This window comes from Petromyzon marinus, chromosome 28 (genome assembly GCF_048934315.1).
Source record: "Petromyzon marinus isolate PM22_M1 ecotype Great Lakes invasive population chromosome 28, UKy_Petmar_22M1.pri1.0, whole genome shotgun sequence".
NCBI lineage: Eukaryota > Metazoa > Chordata > Hyperoartia > Petromyzontiformes > Petromyzontidae > Petromyzon > Petromyzon marinus.
The window spans coordinates 5,988,065-6,014,931 of record NC_133694.1 but is presented as its reverse complement, the minus strand read 5'-3'; the positions used below and the strand labels follow the sequence as shown (position 1 = coordinate 6,014,931).

The following is a 26,867-nucleotide window of genomic DNA, read 5'->3' as shown; positions in this document are numbered from 1 at the left end:
GAATAACTGCCAAATCGCTCTCCGTGGTGCTAACGTTAAAAAAAAACCCGCCACTTTTTTCAAATTTTCTTGCTGTGGTTTTCACACCTGATGATGATTGCTTGTGTTGCAGTCAAAACGTCGTGATAATTTTATATTTTTTTATTTTTATTATTATATTGTTTCCCTTCTACGTGACTTTGCCGAAAGAACCAAGAATATTAAAAATATATGTTTAGCACACCTTGGGAGGTAGGGGAGAAATGGAACATACTGAAAGGATCTTGTTGTCCAACTGCACACTCGCACATTGACGTTCCTTGCAGCCCCATCACAGTTGTTAAATGTTAGGTTATTTTAATTAAGTACTGGAACAACACAAAGCGATGGTGTCAACATGAGGATTGATCATTATCACCGACGCGGGCATTGGTGGTGGTGGTGATGATGATGATGATGAAATTCCGTATTTAAATTTTAATTCTCATAAGTGGATTTGAGAATAAATTAATAAAAAAAATCTCATTCATAATCGTGGATTTTGTATGTGTGTGCACGCAGTCCATTGCCCACGAGGCTGAGACTCTGTGTTACACCCAACAGCCTGGTTTAATCACAGTTGTCTGAAATCTGGATTAGAACTCCAGAGGATCTCAACGTCGCTCGCTCTGTCTCAGACCTCCCAGCTCCCCCCCAGAACTGCCGATATTTTTTTAAAATCATTTTTGCCAACGGGGCTTAAGACAGCTATTGCAAACCAGTGTTGCTTCGTACTGATTGCTTTTAAGTAAACATATATAGCACACATGCAATAGGTATACAGTTAATTTTCGTAAGCATGATGAATAATCCTTGCAGGGCATGTAAAAAGGTGTTGCCCCTCTACTGTGGGTATGCATCCAGGTAGATCAACGACAGAGCAAGTGGCTCGCAAATCGCAAGGTTTGCAAGTTCAAATCCTGGTCGGTGGGTCATTTAAAACGAGTACCACTTGGTGGGGAAGTCAACCTATAAATAGACCTGCTCCCACCATAGGACTGTCGAATTTCCACCACTGGCTCGTCAACATAAACACGAGTTGAGCATCGCCCCAAATGCTCATTTGAGCGTTGACTTCATAAAATAAAGTTAGTTAGTTCAGTTCGAGTGACACGTGACCAGAGCTTTTTGCAGGACATAACAATAGGTGTGCCTCCTAGTAGTGTACACTGCTTTTCATATTTTCGACGTGGAGGGACAGATTTGTGAAGGATGAGTGAGGGAACGAGGAGGGCCATTGCCACATTATTTATTGAATTACTTACATTCTCAATATCGACACTTTAAACCGGCCTTTACCCATTAGTTGTGACCGTTCACCCTGATGCTGTTCATTTCCTGATTTCCAAACACGGCGCATTGGGATCTACGCATGAAATGCGCCTTACACGTTTACAATTATTGTTGTTAGTATGATCATTCGCTCGAGTTGTGGCGAGTGTTGTTCGGCTCATTTGAGCGGGACATCGCGTTGACTTCATAATATATAGATAGTAATTTCAGTTCGAGTGACATTTGACCAGAGCTCTTTGCAGGACGTAACAATAGGTGGTGTGCATCTAGTGTAGATAAAGAGGTCGATTGAGGTGACTTGAAACGTAATTCTGTACCGTCATCGACAGAGCTGTTGGCTGGCAGAGTTGGTGCACTGCTGGATGTGAGAGTTCTGAATGGGTCGTGTCGTCTCGTAACGTGACACCAATAGCACACTTGGGATATAATTTTTAAACCGTGTGCATTAGAAATATTCAACAAGCTGTGAAAGATAAGTACAAAAATGGTAAAAGTTACGAAAAATACATTGGCGTTCACTGGACAGTTGATAACTGAAGTTTAAGAAATGTTCATGTCATTGCAGATATATTGTATATTATACCACCAGATGAAATCTGACTCGGGGCATCTAGCTTGCTTGTTAAAGTAATGGTTTTGCACATGATTTCCATATTTGCCTGTCTGGATTCATGTATAAGAAAGAAGGGCCTGTCTAAAAAAAAAAGATCAAATGTAAAACATCTTCTGCAAAAGAAAGTGCAGGTTGCGTATAATTCGGCTTCTTTGGAAGAAAGGTAATTTTTCGCACGTTTGTTCGACGGGAAACAAAGAAACTAAAAGTGTCTTGAAAATGAACACTTTTCAATACATTCATGACCGAGACGACTCCTGCATATTTTGTGAAGTTATGAAAGACTGGTGGGCTTGGGTTGGAAAACATGCACTGATCAATTGTCTATGCATAACAAGTAAGTTTTGATCCATCGAATAATACTTTTTCAAACAAGTACAATTTATTTTAAAGTAATGAATATTATGTAAGCTCTTATTGTGGAAGTTATTAAAGAAAACGAATTGTGTTTTTTTTTCCCCCCTCATTTATTCTCTTAAGTTGGCCAATTCCAATCGTTAAGTTCGCAGCTGAAAACAATAGCGCGCAAACTCCACTATCACAATAACCCCCCCATTTTTAACGTCTCTTATTCCTGCAGCTGTCACTCACTTAGGCCTGGTCAATGGGGAGAGCTCATTGGAAAGCCATTGGGCAAATCGGCCCATGTTGGCACGACCTTTACAAGTAAACAAAGGGCAGCTGTCACTCCTGTTTGCCCTGACCAGTGGAGCAAATGCACAAACAGCATCATCATCATCAAGGGAGACACGTCTATCCGGTGTTCCCTATCCGGTGTTCCCTATCTGCAATCACCTACCTGTGTGTGGCTTGCACATAGGCGTTTGCAGTGCACCGAATGAAGCACACAGCACCGTTGAGCACTGGCAACAATGCAGGAGTGTGCTACGCTTTTCATATTTTCGACGTGGAGGGACAGATTTGTAAAGGATGAGTGAGGGAACGAGGAGGAGCATTGTCAGCTTATGTATTTAATTACTTATATTCTCCATACGGACGCTTTAAACTGGACTTTACCCCCCTTAGTTGTGACTGTTCACCATGATGCTCTTCATTTACTGTTTTCCATATGCATTGGGATGTACGCATGAAGCGCACCTTACACGTGTAGAATTATTGTTGTGATGATGAGCTCGAGTTGTAAAGCGTGTTGTTCGGTATAACGTCCGACGTTTCGCGCCACGTGCGCTGGGCAGCTTTGAAACCGCCTCCCGACAGGCGCAAACAAATTTAATTGTCGCGCGAACGAGCCTTGTAAAACGAGCTTTGTAAAACGAGCTTTGTAAAACGAGCTTTGTAAAACACCATCCTGCTATTATTTCAGTTCGCCGGTAAGGCGAGGAACAAAGTCTCGCAACGGAAGTTTGTAAATTCGATACGCGTTAAGATAAAAATATAAATATTTATCCGGTGAAATTGGTTTGTGTGAAATGCCATATGCTTCATGAGTCAAAAAGAAGAAATTGCACAGAAATTTAATTACCTTTTTTTGTGGGGTGTGGGACGATGGGAGTGCTCCGCTTGAGTTATTACAATGCAAGCCGGCGCATCGTGCACCGCTCGACCTAACGGCGCTGCTGCTAATTTGTCACAGGTGACCAACAATAAATGCATCGTAAGGAAAGAGAGCACATGTACATATAATTTGCACTGGGTCCAGGACATTACGCTGCTCACACGGTGTTGGCTCTCCCATCTGCTGGAATATCAGCGTGATAAATCATCATTATGATGAGCATAAGCATTGCTTGTGAATGATGTAAACTGTGTGTTTAAATATATATATAGCGGGGAGCAATGTTGTAAGTTATTTTGGTACTGCAGAGCAATCCCAGTGACCTGGGTTCAGTTCTTGGCCGCAGTGTCAAATGTTGGTGGCAGTTGGTATCTAAACTTGGCCTGAGCCTCCCCTAGGTCGACTTGGCCTAAATGAGTGCCTGGTGCAGTGCTTTAACTTCAGTATTGGAAAGATAAATGTTGCCGGACCTGCTGCTGGCCATATGACCTGTGCGTGTGTCGTTTCCGGCCTAAGACGTGAGTGAAGTTGTTTTGTAGCTTTTGCTTGTGCACCACTGCCAAGGGAGTATTAGCAAATGATTGGCTAAAAATTCCTCGCTAATATAAGGTCTTGGGTGAATAATCTATATGGATACATCATCGGCTCTTTGTTTGCATAGGCAGATGCATAGAAATTAAACATACCGTTGGAGCAAAGATGATAATGATGCGGCTGACAATGCTGAGCATGCCGTGTCTTTTGGGGCAGGGGCGTAAGGTTAGCAAATCAACGCAGAATAAGAATTTCAGCCCGTCCATTTGCAGCATAAATACCATTCGGACATCAAATGAATGCACATTCAGATGGATGCACATTCAGATGAATGCACATAGCCGAACATAATTGATGGGATGCAGTGGCACAGCAATGATTATTATTTTGTCCTCGGAATTGTTGGCTCGGTAGAAGAAGGTGTTTTAGTGATTATGTTTGTACCCTGGAGCTATCATCTTAAAGAGGGGGGGGGGGTAAAAATGTCACCCATCGGTCTGAAGTCTGTGATCTCATACTTTCCTGCAGATGAAAGATGGGTGGCATTTATTAATTTGGTGCTCTGCATTCATGGCATTATAATTGCGCCTTTTTAACGTGTCGCGTGCCTATAGGTGAGAGTGTACAAGCAATGAGCCCGCTGCAAATAGAAGGAATCGGGAATAATGCAGCGGGGGCTATTCATGAGAAGTAATTGCTGCCACATTCAATCCGTGCAACAATATGTTTACTTCCTAAATCATAATCGTGACAAAGTGAGTGTTTTATTGTACCAAATCATGACTTTCCAAGCTTTAATAACTTGAAGTCTACCTCAAGTCATGTAGTGGCGTAATACATCAAGGGGTAAATCAACCATAATCGATGTGGATTCGAAGGAGTACGCACATTTATGGTGTGTCACCAGACTCAAGCAAGCTCGGCTCCAATGGCAGTGCTGAGCCAGTGGTGGACATTCCACATTGCTATGGCAGAGTCCATTTCTTTTCAAGAATCAATAAGACAACTAGATTTGAAGTTTTCGTGACTGCAGGGATCCATACTCTTCGGTTCTTTCGCTAATGTCACGTGGGTATAAAATAGTAGGTATAAAATAATAGGTATAAAATAATGCCTCCGTGACTTTACCAAAAGATCCGAAGAATAGGACAACTGTTAAATTCCTGCAAAGGTGGCACTCCTTGGCATCAACTATACAGGAATGATGATGATGATGGATGATGAACCGAGACCATCTCAAACAAAGATTGAAACGCACGACCGCAAAAAATAATTATTCATTGCAGGCGATGTTATACCCTCGACTTGTTACACCTTTTTGGAAAAAACAAAAAAAAAACCGGTGGCGCATTTGGAAGGTGGCCGGACATGGTGTTTCTTGGTTTATCTGAAGGCTGCTGCTGCTGCAGTCGAGGAGGGCTTGCCCATTCTGCCCCGCGAGTCGGCGGGTGCTCTCGGAGTGCCGTTCCGATGGCAGGTGTGATTAATCGCCCCCGAGAGCCACGGGAAGCTGGCGACCCCGACGCGTTAACTCCCCCCGTGAATTCGTGTGAACACTGTGACGCAAGAGAGAAAAGGTGCCGGACTTTCGTGTCGGCGGCGGCGGCGGCAGCGGTGGTGCTGATGGATTGCGCTGCATGCGATTTGCCGGCCCCATGTGACATGATGACCCCTTTGCCCACGTGCTCGAGGTCACATTCGACACAGCAATGCCCTTTTTGGGTTTTCCCACCGTGCGTTAGTGGTATTACGGGAGAGCATTAATAGGGCGATGCCGTGGTGGAATGGCCAGTGCACTGGACTTGTAGTCAAGAGGCAGGAGCTGGTACGTTGTTCTGACACGGCAGTTGGAACAACGAGGCGAGTTTCTTAAAGCCCTCGAACCTACGTCCACACAGCAATAAGCTTGGGTGCTCTGCAGCTAGTCGAACAGCAGGTCATGTGCGGTAGGGTGAAGTGTATGGCCAGCGTGGAAGAGTAGGCCAAAGACCCTCTGAAGGGGCTCTCTAGAGAATTACCTCCAGTGAAGGCCCGTTGGTTAGTAGAAGGTTTACAATGTGTTATCACAGGATGTTAAATTTGATTTACCGAAAGAACCAAGAATACGAACAGGATGTTAAAATTGTATTTAAAGCTTTCGTGACTGCAGGGATTCATATTCTTGGTTCTTTCGGTAAAGTCACGTAGAAGGGAAACAATAAAATAATAAAAATATAAAACAATAAAATTCTCACGACGTTTCGACTGCAACACAAGCAATCATCATCAGGTGTGAAAACCACAGCGAGAAAAATTTTGGAAAAAAAAAACCCGCCACTTTTTTCAAAAAAAATTCTGGCGAATTGCCCGATGATGCTGGATGTAATTACTAGCGAAACGTCGTACTCAAAATGTAAATGTTGTAGATTCACTCTTCAACACACCGGTGGGCTAAAGTAGTGAACTATTTGTCTTTTGTCAACGTGACGCTATTTTTGCTGATTGGCCGTGTCGGGTAGTGGAGGGTTTCGACACATTTATAAATAACGCGATCTAACCCAAAAACCTTTATTATGAAGGATGTTAAATGTTTCTTTTCAAACCATTTGGTGGCTCTTTTACGAACATCTTATACCATTCGTTACTATTTAATTTCAATGTGCAGTCTTGCATTCACCATGTCTAATACAATATATTACTGTGGAGAAAAATGTCTGTTGGGATCTGCGGGTTTTGTAAGTATTATGTGAAACTAATGCATCGCGGCCTTCTTACAAGGGTGCCTTTGTTAATGCGATGCCAATATGATGGGTTTATCTTGGTTAAATACACGATATATATATACACACACACTGTATCCCCCTTGTATAGCCTAAACAGACTGGTGAGGCAAGTGCTGTTAGTGAGTGCTCTAATGAAGGCCAATTCAGCACACAAGGAGGGGGGGGGGGGGTATCCAGCATCACGCCTGAACGCATTTGTCTCCCGCAGCGCTGACGTTAATACGCCACGCAATATACACACAGAATAATACGTACAGAATAATGATAAATTGCCCTCCTGTCGAAAGAAATGGGCATGCGCCACTGGATCTGGTATTCATTATTGTCGTGCCAAAATAACATTCGTGGCTTCAAACGCTCGTGCAGATATTCGTATCTGCATTCATGTAGCTACTTCATGTAGTATGTTCTGCCCAAGGGCAGGTCCAGGACTCGAGGTCCCCCCTTCATCTCATCTGATCCGACTTCTCTCTCTTCACTGGGACACACCGCACTGCTGCAGTAGCTTTCAAAAGTCATAACCAGGGACATTATTTGGCGACGAGCACGAATAATGAACTCAACATAGTCGTCAATGACACTGCAGCCTTGAAAGGAAAAGTATATAATAGGCGACGTTTTGGGCAATTACCCCTTTTCATAGCACGTAAATAGAGAGGCCAGAGAGATAGTGAATGCACTTTACACCATGGATCTTGATGAGAATTACATTTTTAAAATGTTTCGTGATGAATGAATGTTTTTTTTTAAATTATTGTTGAGCATAAGAATGCAGTCGTCTATTAATAACTCTTCTTTAATCAAACATCTATTGCGCACTAAACTCATTTGTACGTAAAGTTACATTTTATTAAATGCTTCTGGCACATTGCACTGTGGGTAACACTGTTGCAGTGAGGTCAATGAAAACGTAATTAGCATAACGATGAGGTGACGCCACCACCTGATGCGGTCTAATGCCATAACCAAGACGACGTGAGTCTAGTTACGAGAGGTGTAACAATTCGACATTTGGTGAATTATCACGATGAAGGTCGCAAATTGATTAAATCCTTTTTTTTACAGCGAGGTAAATGTATCCGCAACTAATATGGTTGCTTCTCGGGGGGGGGGGAGGGGGTCACATGAACCCATTACGTGCGGTAAAAATAAAATGAAATAAATGTCACGCATTCTCTCTTTGTGCGCCAATGCACGAAGGGCTCGCCGCGCACGCAATGCCAGTCGCGGGCTTTTATATTTCATTTTAAATTCCATCAATCGATGCATCATTACGCCCCGAGCACGCAAATACCCGCGCGGTCCTACACGTGTGCATGTACGACAATGTGGGCAGTGTTTTTTTAATGTCATGACACGTTTATTTTATTTTATTTTCCTCCAATAGACGAATGAATCTGTCGCAGGGGAGGGAAACCAAATGTACCCAACCGTACGGGACAGCTGGTTTCAGCAGGGAAGATTAAAAAGGATGAAGGGAAATGCTACTGGGAGATAGAGGTTCGGAGTGCTAAATCCGCATTTCGAGATGAGCGGCTTTAGAAGGAGAGCGAGAGAGAGAGAGAGAGAAATCCCGTCCTCCCGTTGTTGTCCTTTGCTTTTCAATTGTTCAATTGACTCTTCCATCTTGTACCATCTCTTTTGACTCTGCGTGGTGTTGTCTACGGCCAGGTAGTGCGGGAGCAACCCGGATGGAATTGCATATGTCGTCATTCCGTAATGGCATGGTTATATACTGAATTGAATGGTGTTAATATGATTATTACACCGACTTGTGGTGGGATATTTTTGGTTATATCCACGGCCTCGGTGTGTGCTTTGATGTTAAATAAAGGGGGAAAAAAACTTGACGCTTGCTTCACTCGCACGCACACAAAGACACACACACACCGGCACACATCTGTTTTGCGTTATTGTAAAATTCTAATTGTGTATATGTCGCTGATTAATTGTTTTTATTCCGTTTTATTGACCGCAACCATTAATCACGCCGTTCTCAATCGCTCAACAGGCCCCGTCACTAAACGTACCCAACAAGGGCACGTCGCGGCACAACACCAATGACAAAACCTGCGATCCATCAACATTCTCGTGGTGCCGTTAAATACATACGTAAATTAGAAGCAAAGGAGGGGGGGTAAAAAAAAATGTTGAAACTGCACGAACGTTGCTGAATATAATGCGCGTGCCCCCGTGGATCCATTAACTCGTTCTTCCACGCAATTTTGGAAGCTTCATCCAGTCACCTTCAAGAGTGTTGCGCCATCGCCGGTCACAGATTTTTTTTTTCCCCCAACCCACTCGCTCCAAAAAAACACTTGCACGGGTCGCAAGCTCCAGAAATGAGAAGGGATTTTTTTATGAAGGAGTTGCATAACGCGGGTAGCCCCCCGGAGGCTGAATACCCCATATCATGATATGCGAGTCAAACCTCTGAGGGTCCTGGCTTAGAGCTACTTGAGCTGGACAGGTGAAACCTATTTTTCTTCGCCAAGCTGGATAGGGTTCTGGGTGCATAAAATTGATGGATTTAGCCCAGCGGTTTGGAACAGGAAAAAATAATGTATCGAGCAAAGAGTGGCGTTTTCACCGCAGCTCCGTTATAACACTCGGCTCTGATGCCTGTAATGCATCAAGCTGGAGGTACAATCTAACAGCTGCGTGGTGTGTGCGTGTGTTGGGGAAAAAGGGTTCTTACCAATGTAAAGTATTTTAGTTTTCATTTAATTAAAGTAATATGTTAAACGCCATCTAAGATGATACAGTACGCGGATTCTATAATCACTTCAGATTCGTGAGCAATCTTTTTTTGATTGGTCTTTTTTTTAAATAGGCAGCTGCATATTTCCAAAACACACAACGGCTATCCTCAAGAACCCTTGGATCAAGCACTGAAGAAGCACTACAAACATGGTGCTTGTGCCAGCGTTTGACCTGGTTGTTTTGGCTTGAAAGACACTTTTGTCATAAAACACATTTGATCGAACCTGCATTGTGCTGCATGCCGTGGACTCCTGGCTACATCACGCTTATTATTCAATAAAAGTGGACGCTCTGCAAAGGCGCAGGACGCCGTCAGAAAAAAAAATTCCGCTTGTTGCTTCCGAGCCGCGGACAAATACCGCTAAGGGCGGGCCCCCCTTCCCCCTCCCCCCCCCCAGCATTTTGGAAATATAAAGCAAAGGATGAGGCTGTTAAAGTGGTGCTATGGCAACGTTCCTATTTGGGCCATGGCAGTGCTGCCCCTCGCAAGCCTTAGGTGGCTATATGCACGTTAATGTGCTCCTTCTAGTTGGGCCGGCATTGTGCGTGTGGCGAGCGGCAGTGTAGCGGCTGGCGCGATGCGCTACGAAGCCGACGAGCCCTTGATTCCATTCCCGCTCATGGCCGACACCGGTTGATTTGATTATCGCAACTGGTGCTGGGCCTCCCCTAGGTCGACTCGGTCTCAAATAAATACCTGGTGCAGATCGTGTGTACGGTGCCTGCCTTCAAGCAGTGCTCGCCTCAAGAGCCTGTGTAGGCTAGACAGGGCCATCTTTGTCTTTCTTTGCCTGATTTATGTTCAGATTTGGCCGTTACGTGAGAAATGCTGTGAAGCGTTGATGTGACTTTGCGGAATACGGTAATTGTAACCGCGATAATTGCTGTGTAATTTTAACGGAGTCTTTTTTTTCTTCCATGTAGTTGGAGCACAATGATGGTTTTTAGAACGGATTATAAATGGCTCTCGTTTACTCTTTACGGTGTCTCCATTCACCGGTATTAATTGCAGTCTTTGTTTTTGTTGGTTTTTGCAGACTGCGTTCACGCATAAATGCACCCTGTGCTCTTGCCCGGTTTGTTTGTTTTGCTTGCAGAATAGTTGTATTTTCGTTGCCTTCATCAGTGCGTTGCAGGGCTAAGAAAAGCACAAACTACAGTTACTCAATGGAGTTCGAGGATCCACGTGGTCAGAAAAAAATACATTTTAAAAATTCCAGCTTTCCATTTGACGTCTTGGAAAAAAACCCCACCATAATAGCCTATAATTGCACACCCAGTATACAGTCTGCATTTGTATATAATACCTTTATTAAAACGAAAATGATCATGTTAAACTCTATTGGTGCAAGGATTATGTTTGTATGTTGCCGTAACCTCAATAGTTATACGATGCATGAAAACACCATACAGAATATACTCGTTTTTATTATTTCAATCAAGCATTGAGAAAAAATAATTAATTGATGTACAGAGAACCATTCTTTTCAAAGTGTGAAAGAGTGTCATGCAGTGGTTATTTTAATAATGCTCATGATATGGCACTCTTGTCCAATCAATTTCTGGGTGAAGGCCACCACCCCATGCCACCCCAGCAATTGGGGAGTGATGTGGGTTGAAGGAAAGAGAAGAGGCCAGGATTTGTTCAGATATCACTCGCCACTGGTGTTGGCAGTAGCTAGGAATCAAGCTCGGATCAGCTGGGTACATAGTGCAGTGTGCTGGCCCGTTGTGCAAACCACTTTGCTCCACAATGCGGTCCCATGCCCTAGCAGTAGCCGCCTGTTATTGCAAAGTCTCACGGTTCGTATCTAAGCGGCAGCCCTGGTGAATACTGCGGGTGTAATCGCCATGATACTACTGCGCACCATCTGCTTCACAGTGGACGTTAAAGATCCCCTTGCGTCGTACGCAACAGGAGGCAATTATGTGCTGGCGTCAGGGTCCAACATATAACAACCTAAATTTTGATTTAAAGCTTTCGTGACTGCAGGGATTCATATTCTTGGTTCTTTCGGTAAACCAAGAATATGAACCTACGCATTACTCAAATGGGGTTATACACACAGCAGCATGCATTGCCCCCAACTGGCAGACTAATACCTTGTGTCACTTGCAAATGAGACTTATTCTGGCCTCTCTTATTTGTCAACTACTTAAACAAAAAAAATACTTTTAAAAACAATAGAGGTGAAATTAAGTGACATCGAAAGCAGCGGTGTAATGTCATCATATCTGGGCAGTTCTGTAAATATAATGCAATGCTGTGCTGCTTGAGAGAGTTTCACAGGGACATATCTCCACCTCATGATACGACTCCAAAAATGTAGTTAGGATAAAATTGATGCTAAAAATCCATAAATATTTGAATAAAAAAAAAATCCGAATTCTACTGGGCAAGAGGCTTGCATGTTAATTGTAATGCGTTGATATTCTTGCATTCACACTCCTGTTGGGGATTGTAAACACATCCTTCATATTAGATTTGTGTGGCCCGCGCAACAGCATGAGCAATTTTGTACGTCACTCGTTGGCAATTTATGCCATGAATAATGTATGTGTGCAAATTTCGCAGGGGCAGTCCATTGCACAGTGCAGAGATCATCAACACGTTCGCAGCTTGAGACGCAAATGTTGTTCAAAGACAATTACAAGATGAATGCACATGTAACAGCAGCTGTTCAAAGTTGTGAAATCGGAATCGAAAATGACTTTTATAAGTGATGTGCCCATAATGGGGATAGTGTGTTTGTGCTTAGACGTTCCAATGCGTTGCAAGTGAGTCATGGTGGAGAAGAACAGGGGGAGGCACAACAACATGGGACATTTTTTTTTGCTCATCCTGTCTCTACACGGCAAAATAAAATAAAAAAAATTCGAATCTTATTTTGAGTCCACAGAAGTTGCTCGTTTTTGGCCGATGTTGATCCACATTAAGGGTAGAGGTCCTTGCCTGTAGAGGTTGGCGGTTCACCAGCAATGATTCAAGAAAAACCGGACTGCTAATAAGACGATGTCCTTACCTCCAAACAACCTCCAGTTCACCAGCATAATTGCATCAAGCAAATTCGACTGCTGATGAGACGCCGCATTTCGAAACAAACCGGTCCAGAGTTTGTTGAGAGGCGGGTATGTAATGGATACTTTCTGCCTGCTTATTTAATGTCACGTTAACCACAGGGTCAGCTCTTGACTGAAAGCTTTCGTGGCTGCAGGAATTCATATTCTTTGGGTCTTTCAGTAAAGTCACGTAGATAGGTTAAAAGAAAATAACAGAAAACTACGACGTTTCGATCGCAGCACAAGTGGTCGTCATCAGGAAAAGGGGGTTGGCTTCTAAAGGCAAACTGTTAATAAAGGTTTGAAATGGGCGTAGCCCAAATGTCAGCAGCATGGGCGGGGCAGCTAATGTTAACGCAACGGTGGTGGGTTTTCCACCAATCAAAGGGCTGCTAGGTAAAAATCAGCATATTCTTAGCTCTTTCGGTAAAGTCACGTTGAAGGGAAACAATAAAATAATAAAATATATATAACAATAAAAATTCTCACGACGTTTCGACCATAACACAAACGGTCGTCATCAGGTGTGAAAAAACCAACGGCAAGAAACATTTGAAAGAAGTGTCTTGTCTTGTTGGTTTTTTCACACCTGATGACGACCGTTTGTGTTATGGTCGAAACGTCGTGAGAATTTTTATTGTTTTATATATATTTCATTGTTTCCATTCAACGTGACTTTACCAAAAGAGCTAAGAATATGAATTACTGCAGTCACGAAAGCTTTAAATCAAAATTAAAAAATCAGCATGTTAATGTAAGATCGATGAGCGGTCTCCACGGCTCGCTGATCTTACATTAACATGCTGATGACGACCTCTTTTGTTGCGATCGAAACGTCGTAGTGTTTTTTTTTTATTTCTTTGAACACATCTACGTGACTTTACCGAAATACCCAAAGAACATCGGTCGGCTGTTTTTTTGTTTGTTTGTTTTGTGATTGCCGTAAGAACTCATCGCAAACCGTGTTTGCTCGCAAGAACCGTCGCAAACCGTGCAAGCACATTTGCTTAAAACGCCGCGGCAGCATCGTTCGAGACGACGCGCTGCACTGCGCGGTGTGTTGGGGGAGGGGGGGGGCTCGCTTCTGTATTCACCTGCCCCATAATTCGCTGTGGAGCATTCCAATATGTTGCTTGTCCCCCTTTGGGGGGGGGGATGGAGCGCGGGGGGGGGGGGAGAAGAGCTTTAGCTTCATGTGCCCCCGCCGCCGGAGAACGACGTTGGCCCTTGCGCGGCACCACGCGAGCGCAACGTCGCGTATTCAACATTTCCATCACGTCGCCCGTCGTAATACATCCTTCCCTCCCCCTCCCCACACACTCGCACACTCCCCAACCACTCACACCGCCGCCATTCTTCGCGAATGCTGTGCAACAACAACAACACCACCACCCCCACCCACCCCGCTCCCACCACCACCACCACGACGACAGCGGCGGGCTTCTCGACTGTCGTGCCGTCTGCAACGCGGTGGCGATAACGCCGCTTGAAGTTGGTAGCGCAGTCGCGCAAGCCGCACGCGGCTGGCGACGGGGAGGAGGAGGAGGGTTTGAGGCATGAACAACGCCTTGTGCCTGTGGAAATGAGTTCGCTCCGAAGGTTCGCCGGGATGAGATGGTGGGAGTGGGAGCGAGCGAAGTGCTCCTCGCTCGCACGCTCGCATGCGTGCGCCTGCCTACCAGCCGGTTCAGTTTATTTTGAAGTACCCTGTGAGCTAAGAAGCTCTCGAGGAAGGTTTCATCAATAGAAAAAAAAACACAAACACAGTTTCCATGAGAGACATGACACAGAGGAGGAGGAGGGGGGGGGGTGGGAAATGAATAATAATAAAAAAGGGTAAGAAATAATATAATTTCAAATGAAATTTATCTTAAGATTTTTAGCCAATTGATGCTAAATAAAAACGACGAGAGTATCGCGAAACGAAGCGGCACCGGTGTGGCGGCTGCAGCACGTTTTTTTTATTTAAAAAAAATAATTTTGTTGTGTCTTTGTTCGACTGCCGGCTGAACGCAGTGGCTCTTGAGATGCCGATGATGTGTGGTCTCGTAAGAGAGGAAACCGTGCGGCTTACTCCACGGCAGTCATTAATGGAGCAACTTGTGCGTAGAGTTGTAACTTGGTGAGCACTTATTTCACAGAAGGACGCGTGGTGCCATAATCACAACCCAGCGGGTTGTTTGCAGCATGGTTTACAGGGTCTTAAAACTAGTAGTATAATAATGCCATTTATTTACCCTGGGTAAGCTTTACTGAGGCTTAAGACTCTTTTCATCATCATTATTTATTATTCATACCGTGCCTCCCATGTCGTGGATCCTCAATTGGGATGCCTGGCCACTATGAATAATACGTGTTTGGCTTCACGTGGGAGGAAACCAGATTACCCAGAGAAAACCCACACGTACGAGCAGGTAATACTCAAAGCTCCAACAAAAATATAAATTAAGTCCAGAGACTCTAAATCGGTGTGAACCAAATCAATTCTGTGGACTGCACACCCATTGCTGTCCCATCACCTACAGGCACCTTGCAGCCCTCTCTCTCTCTCTCTGCCTATTGCACTTGTGCACTGTGGTCGGCAAACCATCCTAGTACCAAACCAGGCTCGGACCTGCTCGCTCAAATTTCGGAGTTCCAATGATGTGGTCAGATGGATATGTATTGCCTCAGCTTGCCTGGAAAAATTCCGTGAGGTCTCCCTGGTAGTTTGCGCGAGCACGTCTGTATTCATTTGTGCACATTAGTTATTTTATCCACGTGGGTAAAACGTAGATAAAACGTAGATAAATGCAGGTGGAATTGCTGTGTCTCTTTTTGTATCCATCCAAGGGCTCGGATAATTGAAAGAATCATCATGGGGATTATAGTATTTTTATTAATCGATGTCACCGGTCCACTGGCATCTAGTTAATCTTAACCATTGGCAATTCCCGTCAGGGTCACGGAATGCGATACAAAGACTGTTATGATGATTTTTCACAACATCAGTTTGGAGGCACAGAAAATGTAATATAAGATAATAGGTAAGCGGATAACAGGAGTGTCAATGCACTGACAAATTCGGTTGTAATAGAGGGCTTTACACGAATGTGTGTCACGCCTCGAAGTGGGTGGCACTATATTTGGGGAATTTCAGTTCCAGATTGGTCAATCAACCACCCACCGACAAGGAACTCGGTCACTCGGGGAACGCTGCTGACAAGGTGCCGAAGGAGATAACGTGTCGCGCAGTTTTGAACAAGGGCACCACATTTCACGAGCCCGGACGGCCCCATCGATCTCTCGCCGAGAGCACGGCCGTGGTCCTGGTGCTAAAAGACCGTTGGCCGGATCTGATTGTCAATTGCACCGGAATGCCACGTCCCCCCCAAGGTCGAGCTGGAGGGGGGGGGGGAGTTAGAAAAGCCCAACCCAATACATTATTTGTCCCTCATGTTGATTGCATGATGATGTGCGAATGACATATTTATGATGTGGCCGCTAGGTATGTAACTGTTCAGCGCTACCCCCCCCCACCCAGTACAGTCTCAGTGATTTCCTGCTCAAATGAGCGTTGAGACGTGGGCGCTCAGTCACCTGTTTACAGCCCTAAGCCGGTGGTGAAAATTCCACATTGATGTGGTGGGGGCGAGTCTATCCTTAGGACAACCACTGTTGGCTTCCCCACGAAGTAGTATTCGTTTTATCAACCCCAGAGATGTGATTTGACGATTCAACCCACGAACCATTAATTTAACCTCTACCTTCTGATTGCGAGCCGTTCGAACTGGCCGGTTAACTGCCCCCCCCCTTCCTCGCCCTCCCCCCCCCCTCTCCCCCCCTCTCCCCCACCAGGATCCAATGCAAGAAAATGCTTTTCTTCCCATGTTGCCTGTCATTTTTGCATTGTTTCACATTGTGTTGATATGGCTATGTTTGCCCTATTGGCCTAAACACTCGAATGAGCATACAGTTTGCTTAAAGGTCATAATTTGCATGAGTATATCAAACATGAAGCATTTTAATTAGGTTTTTTTGTATATATAAATAACAAATTATACATTGCATATGCAATGAGATTTATTGACCTTATTGGCTGAAGTTTCGTTGATGTTTTGAAATATAATGATAGCCTAATGGAAATGTCGTGTCCTGATTTTTTTTATTTTTGGCACCTCGTGTTGCTGAGCAGTGGTGACTGGGCCAAACCTCGGCACGAATTCTGTACCTTTGTGATTTGAGGTTTGGGGGGGGGCGCAGACGATGACATATTAGCATTGTGCCCTCGACAGAAATGCATTTTTTTGCCAGGGCCTTAGCTATAGACCAAACCCACAGCGTGCATGGTGATCTGATGCAGGTTTTCCAATTTGCCTGCACCAGATTTGGCCGATAAAGGTAATTGAACACTGGCTGCTTGCCAAAGGCATTTGCATTTATTTCATTAGCCGCACCTGGCATGGGAAATTTAGAAAACTCTAGAGTTGGAGAATAGTGCCTTGTGGATTTCTCAATAGATACCGGTATTGGTATGTGTGCAATGAAAACAAATTAGATATTTTTTTCATCAGGAAAGTGTCTAATGGCTTTATCTTATAACGAATATAAAATGCGGGGGGGGGGGGGGGATCTTGTATCAGTATTGCTCATCTCCGAGCGTAACAAAAGGCACTTTCTGGAGAGGACGATCGTAATTCACGGTCGACCAAATGAAGTGGCTCATTCGGTTCTGAGGGTAACACTACATTGATGGCTTAAAGTGAGAATTTTTTTTGTTTAATCAGATGGTGATGCCACCCTGTTATCGATGCAAAACGATGCAATCGTTTGAAAAGCAAAAGGTGATGTGAGGAAATGTGATAGTTTTGATTTAATGTCTAAATATGACTGCCTTTTTTTGTCTTCATCGATATTTAAATAGCGCGCACATCAGTCAAGCGTCTGGCTTTAATGCGATTCACAGATGGTATTTGCGTCACCTTCCCTTCAAATGTGGTATTTGATGTGGCTCGTGATTAATGTTTAAAGAGAGCCCTTATAAGGCAAAACTAAGATGTTGCCGTGAATACAAACTCTGGGTGTGTTTGTTTTTTTAAATATTATGCATTGAATCGATCGCCCAAAAAATGCTGCAACATTTTAATAAACAGATTGCATTCGAACATTAGAAGGGAGTAATAATGAAAACAAGTAGTAAAAAAAAACGACAGTGCAATACAGCGTGTACGTGAAGCAGTAAGAATAAACACAATCAATATCGTTTTCCCGCCGAGTGCCGTTTATTTCCCTCTGAACACTGCACCATTGTAAAATGTAGTGTTATTTAAAGTGAATAAGTTAGCAATGAATGTTGCTGCCTTGAGAATTTTCTCTCCCACCATTTGTAGTCGTGCTGCATAAGCAAACCTTCGATTATTATTTTTTAACTATTTTAATGTTTTTCTTTCCCACAACTTTGAAAAAATAAACAAAGTTCTTCTTCTTCAAGTAAAAATAAATCTCCAAGCACCATTTATCTCGCGTTTTTTTTTGTTCCCACTCACAAATGGTGGTCCTTTCAGCCATAACCGAGGGAATTTATTTGGAACTGTGCGGTTATTTAATTCCGAGGCTTCCAATAGTGTAAAAAAAGTTTAAATCTTCAAAAGAAGCATACAAATGATGCATTGCAGTTTTCAAATACAGCTTTCAAATTCCGCCATCCCGGTCTTTCAAGTTGGACCGACTGTTCTTGATGGCTGGTTGTTAAGCCAAAGAAGTGTCCAACTTTTTGTTGCCTTTTAACGTGTCCTTTAAAGCACGTGGGCATACTAGCGTACAAATAACCCCCACAGGCTTGCTAAGTAGCAGTTGTGCTGAAAAAACGTATTACATTGCACATTTTTCACCTTGTGTGTTACTTTACAACTATGTTTAACTCATTTGCTGTCAAATTTTACCCCAAAGGGTTACAACAAAATCATTGTAATTTGCGGTATGCCTCGACTTAAAAAAAATCATTTTTTGATCTCGGAAATATTGATTGCCAGTTTAGAGTTCAGAGGGCCTCTAATTAGCTTTGGTTACTCCTTGTTGTGACTGGCTGCTTTGCTTGGTCGTTCACACCTGTAACCCAGCAATTTGGAGGCAGGGATTGGCAGGATCACACTGCAGAAATGGTGATCGAGACACTTCACACATGCACCTAGCCCGGCACGAGCGCTTTGGTGATGTCAGCATCAGTTGGTGGTGAACGGCAGCTGTTGTGGTCGAGACCCCCACAAAGTAGGGCAGCGAGGTTCCTGCAGTAAGAAGTACAGCAAGTAGGTTTGTGCGATGTTGGAACGGGGTTTGTTTTTTCCCCATGCACACATGGTCCACTTGCCTCTGGCTCCCGCAACATGAAATAAGAATGGTACATACTTTCATGCCTCTGGCTCCCGCAACATGAAATAGGAATGGTACATATTTTTCATGAACGTGTTGTCACCGGGGCATGAGAAGCCACCTTTTTTTTTCTTCCGCTGTAAGTTTATTAACTTTCTACTTTCTTCTGCACTAAGGTTTTCCGTTCACGAGATGTCCGTCTCGCATACTTTCTAAAGATGACGTAGGATTCCCCACACGTATACATCCATTTATGATCTGTAACATGTGCGAAGTAAAATTTAATTCTAAAGAAACATTTCCGAGATTTGCTTTTATTTGTTTCAACCAAAATGTCTGCAACACCAATGCGATTAACTCCACAGGTCAATATTGCAAATGAAACTATCCTGGTCTCTTGAGACGATGCCGAGTTTCTTCTCAACCTGGTTAAGCAAAACAAGGGTGAGACTCTGTGACCGGTTCTCAACTTGTACAACTTGTTGCTCTTTGAGCTTCTTCAGGAATTGCTCTCACGCATGTGGAGCGAAACGTCGGACATCGTGCCAAGTGACGCACGGCACAACTCGCACGCATCTGAGAGCTTATACAGTACAACCGCAAAAAAACATATACGCAGAAGTAATGCGCGAATTTTTTTGTTTTCAAATATAAAAAAATAGGCCATAGATATAATTAGAGGTCAAATTTCATAATTGGGTTTACAAAAGATCCACAAGTTTAGTGTTTTTATTTGCACTCTAAACCTGTACGCATAAGCTTCTCAAGCTGCTGCTGTTGGGTTCTGGATTACAAAAACTTTCACAATCCGCCGAGACAACCTCACGATTTGCTTGATACAGAATACCGTTTGCGAGAGGTGAGGAGATGGAGCGATGGAATCGTTTTGTGTGCAGGTGCTGGGTGGATTACCGCAGTGCAGGATTGTGAGCGGTGGCTGTGGCTTAAAGGAGGCCATCATCCAGCAGTGGACTGACCACGGCTGCTGATGACCATGACGATACCGTGACATATCGCTCCTATGAGTGCCATAGGAGGCAATGAGCTTCGGTGACCTTGTGTCCCCTGCAACAATCCCACCGCTTCATGATTCTGTGGCACGCCATATCCATCGAACGAAACGGAAACCAGTTGAACTTTCACGCGAGCCGTCATTGGACACCGTTGGGAATTCCGCGCGTCCCCACAATCCACCGTCCGTATTTTTTGCCCCCGAGATACGCGGCACCGGTGGAGTTTTTTTGTAAAAATGGCTCGTTTGAAATGTCGTTCTTCAAAAGGCAAAAAAGGACATTTGCGTTTCACGTTCTAAGTTTGTTTTCACTCGCTATTCCAGTGATTTTTTTTATCGATGTGTGGGTGGAGCTAAGTCGGAGTGTTGCGTTGGCCTAGATTGGCCCTACATTTATTTGTTGGTTATTTATTTGACATGGATCCTTGGCGAGCACCCACCCCCCTTTATCAACCAGCGTGGTGGACTATGGTCAAACAAACTCCCGTGGGCGACAACGCTGGGCTTCATCCAGCAGTTGCAATCCCTCAACTCGTCAATGTTGGTCCAGCAGAGGGGCCGAGGGTCATCTCTCAGTGGTTGGCACTGCTCGTGGCAAGCAAACCAAGCAAAAGAATAGAGCCCCAAATAGTCCATGGTCTCCCGTGAACCTTGAGTAACATAGGGGAACATCAATTATCGGCTCAAAGTCGTATCCTAAAAAAAATAACAAGCTTATTAACATAACAAGGCAATGTCCATCTCGTCTCGATCGTGTCTGCATCTCTCTACTGTCACGTCACGTGCACGGTTTCCCGATTGTGACGTGTATCTCGCTGCACCTGTATCTCGTCTGCCTTCTCACGAGGAGTGTGTGGGCTAGCGAGCGTAACTCCATGCGTTTGCGCTTCGTCTACGAGCAACGCATTTCTGGAGAGTGTGGCAAATATCTCTCGTCTGTGACATCATGCGAAACACTTAAGGGCTTTTTCTTCTTCTGTTATTCGAGTCTCCCAGGAAATGTGGTCAACGCGGGTGGCTGTTGAACGACGTCACGCTTTTGATCCACGCGAAACTGCTGCTAGGCAGCCCCGGGTGTTGACTCATGCCAACAGAAAAGGGTGACGACTCTTTGTCTTTACCTCCGTGGATTTTTATCATGCAGTTAACCGTATAGCCATGCTGCTGCTGCTGCCTTGGAACAACTTTGTTGTAACACGTTGCCAGCCGTTGTACTCTGTGTCAAGTTGGGTGGGTGGGCGGGGGGGGGACAAATAATACTGCAGTAAAGCTACAAAACAAACATGAAAGTTCAGTCCTCATAAAGGTTTTTACGGGTTAGATCGCGAAAAATGTAAATGTGTCGATAACCCACCGCCACCCGACACAGCGACTTGCTAAGGCTTGCCACGTGAACAAAAACGTGGCAATTAACGATTACGTCAACACATCGGTGTCATGGCGAGTAAATCCTTAGATAAATCACCAGCAAAACGTCGTACTCGATTGTGAACATTGTGGGTTTACTTGCCATCGCACCCGATGTGCTGAAGCAATTGCTAAATTGGCACGTTTTTGTGCACGTGACACACCTTATTAATTGGCTGTCGGATGGCGGTGGGTTCAATGACACGGGTATTACGAATAATATTTGTCTGGAAAACCTACGTGTGTTTTAAAATGTATAAAGCGTGGTTGGCTTGATGGGGTGCTGCCCAGTTTGCATCTCGACCTCGACCTGAGTGCCTTCTCTGGTATATGAGTGCCACGATCCTGCTTAGCCAACTCGGGTCTCGAAGGCTCTCAAGATTGTTGACCACGTGCCTACAACACCTGGCAGGCCCTGATGATGGTGGTGGTGGTGATGGTGGTGGTGACACGTCCAAATTACGGGCCAGGCTCAGGCCTGCTTTGCTTCCGAGAGATTGAGTCCATTCGGGGTGGATTTAGTTCACGTTCATGTGTTGCTTTTTTCTTACAAATAATAGCGCACGTGAACACAGTCGACGTTAATTGTCGCACAATGTGCAGGTACGTGTTCTGTATTTGTTTTACGTTTGTGGTGCTTTGGCAATCTCATTTCTCAAATGGACCCCCCCCCCTCCCTGCTTGCCTGGTTCCTAAGAAAAGTATATCAGCGTAAAATTGACCTTTCTGAGCCATCGGAAATAGATGAATCATTTGACTCCTGACCGTACCGTCGCGTATTTCAACTGAAGGTTTATGCAGCTGTAAAAACTAAAAAAATAAAAGATTATCTCAACGCTTAAAATGCAGTGCGCAAACACAGTTGTGGTGGGAAAGATACACAAATTGTGTATGTGTATAAACAACCTATATAAACAAATTGTGTATGTAAATAAACAACCTATATATACATACAATCCCAAAAGGAAGAAAGCAATAACATTCATTTTCGAGTAGTTGATTGACAATGATTTGGTTCTCACTTTTCATATTATTAGATTTATGATGTTCTGAGAGAGTGGCATGGGGGTGGGGGGATAATGTGTGTGCGCGTGTGTGTTTTAGGTGTGTCCGTTGTGGTGTGTAAGAATCAGCACTGGGGAGACAAAGGCGGCTTGGTGTGCATGGTACTTACCACACCGTTGCTCTGTGCGCAGTACTGGCCTTCATATGTCCTTGGCTAACAGCACTTACCCCTACAGCCTGCATGTCTATACGGGGGATCTTTGGCATTGTTTGCACGTATGTATATGCGTGTGAGAAAATGAGCCTCTGTGTGCGTATGGATGTGTGTGTTGCCCTCCGTGTGTATGGGAAGCCTTTGTAATGAGTACAAAGCGAGGAACACAGACGATGGGTCTAAGAAAGCTCTCCATTCATTTATGGCTAACCCCGTCATTTATGCAGAGAGACGCATTTATCGCCTATTTGCTTCGCCTTGTGTGCTGCCTCTTGATTTAATGCAACGGTTTAAAACAAATGTTTTGGATGGGTTTGGTGGTATATGTGAAAACTATTTTTTTTTGCCTTTTGTGTACCACAGTATATGTGGGTACGCGCATATATGTGAAAACTATTTTTTGTTTTGCCTTTTGTATACCACGGTATATGTGGGTACACGCATGCGTCGTGGCATTTCGTGTATTGTGAATAATGCGTTTGCATTGTGTCGCTATTACTCTTGCAACTTTTTTTTCCAGGACACAATAACTTTTGAATTTATGAAGCTCATGGCACCGCGAATGGTACTGCCCTCCCGTTTATTATGCATTTCGGTATATGGGTTGATCCCGTTCATAGATGCTCCACTAAAATAAAACCGCGAGACATTAAAGATAAAGACATGTTTTGATGTCAAAGTCTCTGCACGTCGCCCACCAATGCCCATTGCACTTGTTAAATATTTTACGAATCCCTTCTGTAAGATACGGAGCCGTTGGTTTTTCACAATATTGAGAGGAAGGTTTTAAGACGGCCATTAGCAATAATTTATGCTCTGTATATAGGAGTATAAATGGATCATCATGTCTAGTATAACAAGATCTGAAGCAACCTGGTAACAGCTCAACGAAGTGGCTTATCTGGTGTACATTTATAGCAGCCAAATACTCTAAATGCATGTTTTCATTCTAAATGTGGAAGGGAAAACCCAGAGGACCCAGAGAAAAATCCACACAACCACGTGGAGAAACATGCAGACTCCAAATATACAGCAGGCGTCAGGGTTAGCATCGAACCTACGATCTCCTGTGTACCGGGCGAGGCAGATAACATCTCGCCACCGGGGAGCCCAGCCATGTTAAATGTGTTTTATACGTTTTGGTGTTGAATAAAGTGGCATGCATTGTAATTATTAAATTAATGAAACCCTTGTAGTTGGAACAAGATAAGCTAATTAAAAACACTATTTTTCTATCATTATTTTCACTTACTGTGGTGCATGCACAGGAATCGTGCTTTGCGGCAGGCACAAATTAATGAGACCAAATGGCAAAGCTGCACCGACACCCCCCAGACCTGTGTTCAGTTTAAGTACAATCACAGAAGCATTGTTAGGTGACATTACAATTAACTTCATGATTGAAATGCATTGCGAATGACTCGATAACAATTGTAATCGGCTCCAGGTCCTGATTGCACGTAAAAAAAAACCCTCAAAATTAAAGATGAAATGAACAAGAGTTGTTTGTCCTCTTTATTTATATATTTGCACGAGCCTTTAGCCAAATGCCACTGGAATGCACCCACTCTCATGAGCACTCGGAAGCAAAAGGGGGTCTTGGCGAGCACTTGGATGGGTGACCACCACCATCACCTTGATTTTGCCAGGTGTTGTAGGTGTGGAACTTTGAGGTGTGGCCAGGGGATGCCATTGCTGCAGGTCACCCCCCCCCACCCACCCACTCGCTAGCATCTGGATTTTTCTCCAAACATCCCAGATGTCTTCCTGTTTTCCAGACACACGGATGACATTGGTCAAACGTCCCAATACAGGGCCATGCTGAAAGTTAAGTCTTTAAGTCTCAAACGAGGCTTCCCTGGGTAAATAAATGGTCTCGTGAACGTCAGCTCGAGAAAATTAGTTACCGCGTCACCCCAAACATCATCGCTCAATTCACACAGGAGCTGCATTGCCGAGTACGTCTCCTGCGTGACCGTATTAAGGGGGATTTGCTTCCTAGCTACGTGTCCTGGAAATGGTGCGGATACTCTACACAAATGCGTGCACACGTAGTGGCGACTCCTTACTCCCGAAATTAGATCAGGGATTGAGCACCGTGGACGTTTAACAATGTACACATCGTGCCTGAACTGGAATCTCATCACCCAGCCTATGGTCAAACTTCCCTAAATTCTCCCAATCCCATAGGATCATGAAAGTCGAGTGGATTTGAGCCTTGGGCGGGTGACTGCCAGGGCTTGCCAGGTTATTGTAAGCTTGCCTGCGATTGGTCGGTTGGGTGACCCCGGACAAAAAAAATATTCCATGAGAAACGAAGGCTTGTTTTTTTATTGTATACACACACACGTCGCCGCATTCGCATAGAAAAATACGACCGCAAAATAAAGCATATTGGTTTCGTCCTCCCTTGGCCTTTTCGACGTAAATCATCAAACTTCCGTTTCATCAGTGGCCTCGGAGTGTCCTCAGTTTTGTTCCTGTTAAGCACTGGGAAAAGAGAGGACGTTGTCCCGCAAGTGATTACAAACCTTGGTCTCGGGGCAGGCAGATAAACGATGAGCACAGCCTCTCTCTCCTATCGCATTATCTGTATCTCAAAACCCTTGTCTCTTGACTGTATCTCCAAGCAGCGGCATTGAGATTAACACGTTTGGACAATCATTAACCACAGGATTCTGTGTGGGGGAGCGGTAGTGTAGCGGTTAGCGCGCTGCGGTATGAACCCGGCGACCCGAGTTTGATTCCCGCTCACGGCCAACATCAGCGACGATTATGTGAACTGGTCAGGGGCATCCCCTAGGTCGACTCAGCCTCATTAATACTTGGTGTGGTGTGTAAACATTTCTGCTGGGGAGCCAAAGGCGGCCGGGTGTGGTGCTGGCCACCCACCCTCTCATGTGCCGTGGCGGCCTTCATAGGTGCTCGCTAACAGCACTTGCCCCAACAGTCTGTTACAGGCTGTACGGGGGAATCTTTGTCTTTATAAAACACTAAGAGCTTTGACCATTGCATTCTCTGCCTTATATATTTCTGCGAGAGTGGGTTTAAAATTTTGGGAGCTTGAATATAATATTCATCTCATGCCGCCCGCTCATTACTTCCCGTAGGTTTTTTTTTCTCCCTGATGTCGCCATAGAGAAAACGATTAAGGCCCGTGCCGCTCCTTGGCGTCTTGTATTAAATTGTAATACATTTTTTAAAATGTTTAGCGCCACTGTGAGGGCACTGTGGAGACCCGTCAAGCAGTGTGGCCAAATGAAACGGTACGTTAGAAATTTGACGAGACATGCGCGAGCATGTGCGTGCGTGCGTGCGTGTGCCTTGTCTGTCTGTTGTCATGTACATCTGTCAACATTCCCATCTCTCTCTCTCTCTGTCTCGCTCTCTCTTTCTTCCCTTTGTCCTGATGTAACCGTTTCACCATTTGGTCTTTGGAGATGCATTGACTTTTTATATAGGTAACTACTACTACTATACGTACTCTTTGGTAAAGTCAAGTAGGTAGAAAAATAAAATGATACTAAAAATAATAATATATTTTTTTACCTATGTGACTTTACCGAAAGAACCAAAGAGTATGTATTCCTGCAGTCACGAAAGCTTCAAATCAAGATTACTACTATACAACCACATATATATAGGCATTCTGAAGCATTTGCTTTGGGTTGGGTGGGGGCGTGGGTGGATGGGTGGGAGGGCGAAATTACAAAACCTTTTCTGCTGTACTGCCTTATAAGAGTCTCGTCATTGTCAGATGAACACAATTATCTCAATAAAATGTTGAGGTTAGAAGTGCGTGGCGCAACACCTAGCATGAGAACTTAATCAAGTCCTGACTTTAACATGTGCGGTTTTTTTTTTAATCTCTCGCCATTTTAATGGATCTGCCTCCTTCTGGGAAGACACATTTACATGATTGAACATATGCCAGTAAATGCTGCTCCATCGTGGCGTCCACAATGGCAAGGCGTGAATGGCCTGTCGATTTTGGCCTGTCTGTCACCGCCATTGCCCCGCTTTCATAGAAAGCACGCTTGACTGAGCCTTAATTGTTGTATCATGCACTCTTATTTAACCCTCCATTTCTTCTGCCAATCATGAAACTCCTCCACCCGTCACCAAATGACCTCCTTTAATCTCAAACTACTTCTAAATGAAGCTGTACTTTTTTTGCAATAAAAAAAACTCGCCGGTTTGTACTCTGAAGCCATTGATGTCCCCCCCCCCCCCCGCCATAGGTTTTGGCAAAGTGTTGCAGTTAGCACACGGACAGACACCTTGCTCAGTATTCAGTCAGTGGCGTAATGCCACGCGAATTG

General features: G+C 44.3%; 1 protein-coding gene across 1 annotated transcript in view; it reads left to right on the top strand.

Annotated features, from left to right (window-relative positions):
• The window catches only part of CLSTN1 (calsyntenin 1), a 154,419-nt gene that overhangs the window by 7,184 nt on the left and 120,368 nt on the right, over positions 1-26,867 (top strand). The window lies entirely within an intron of this gene.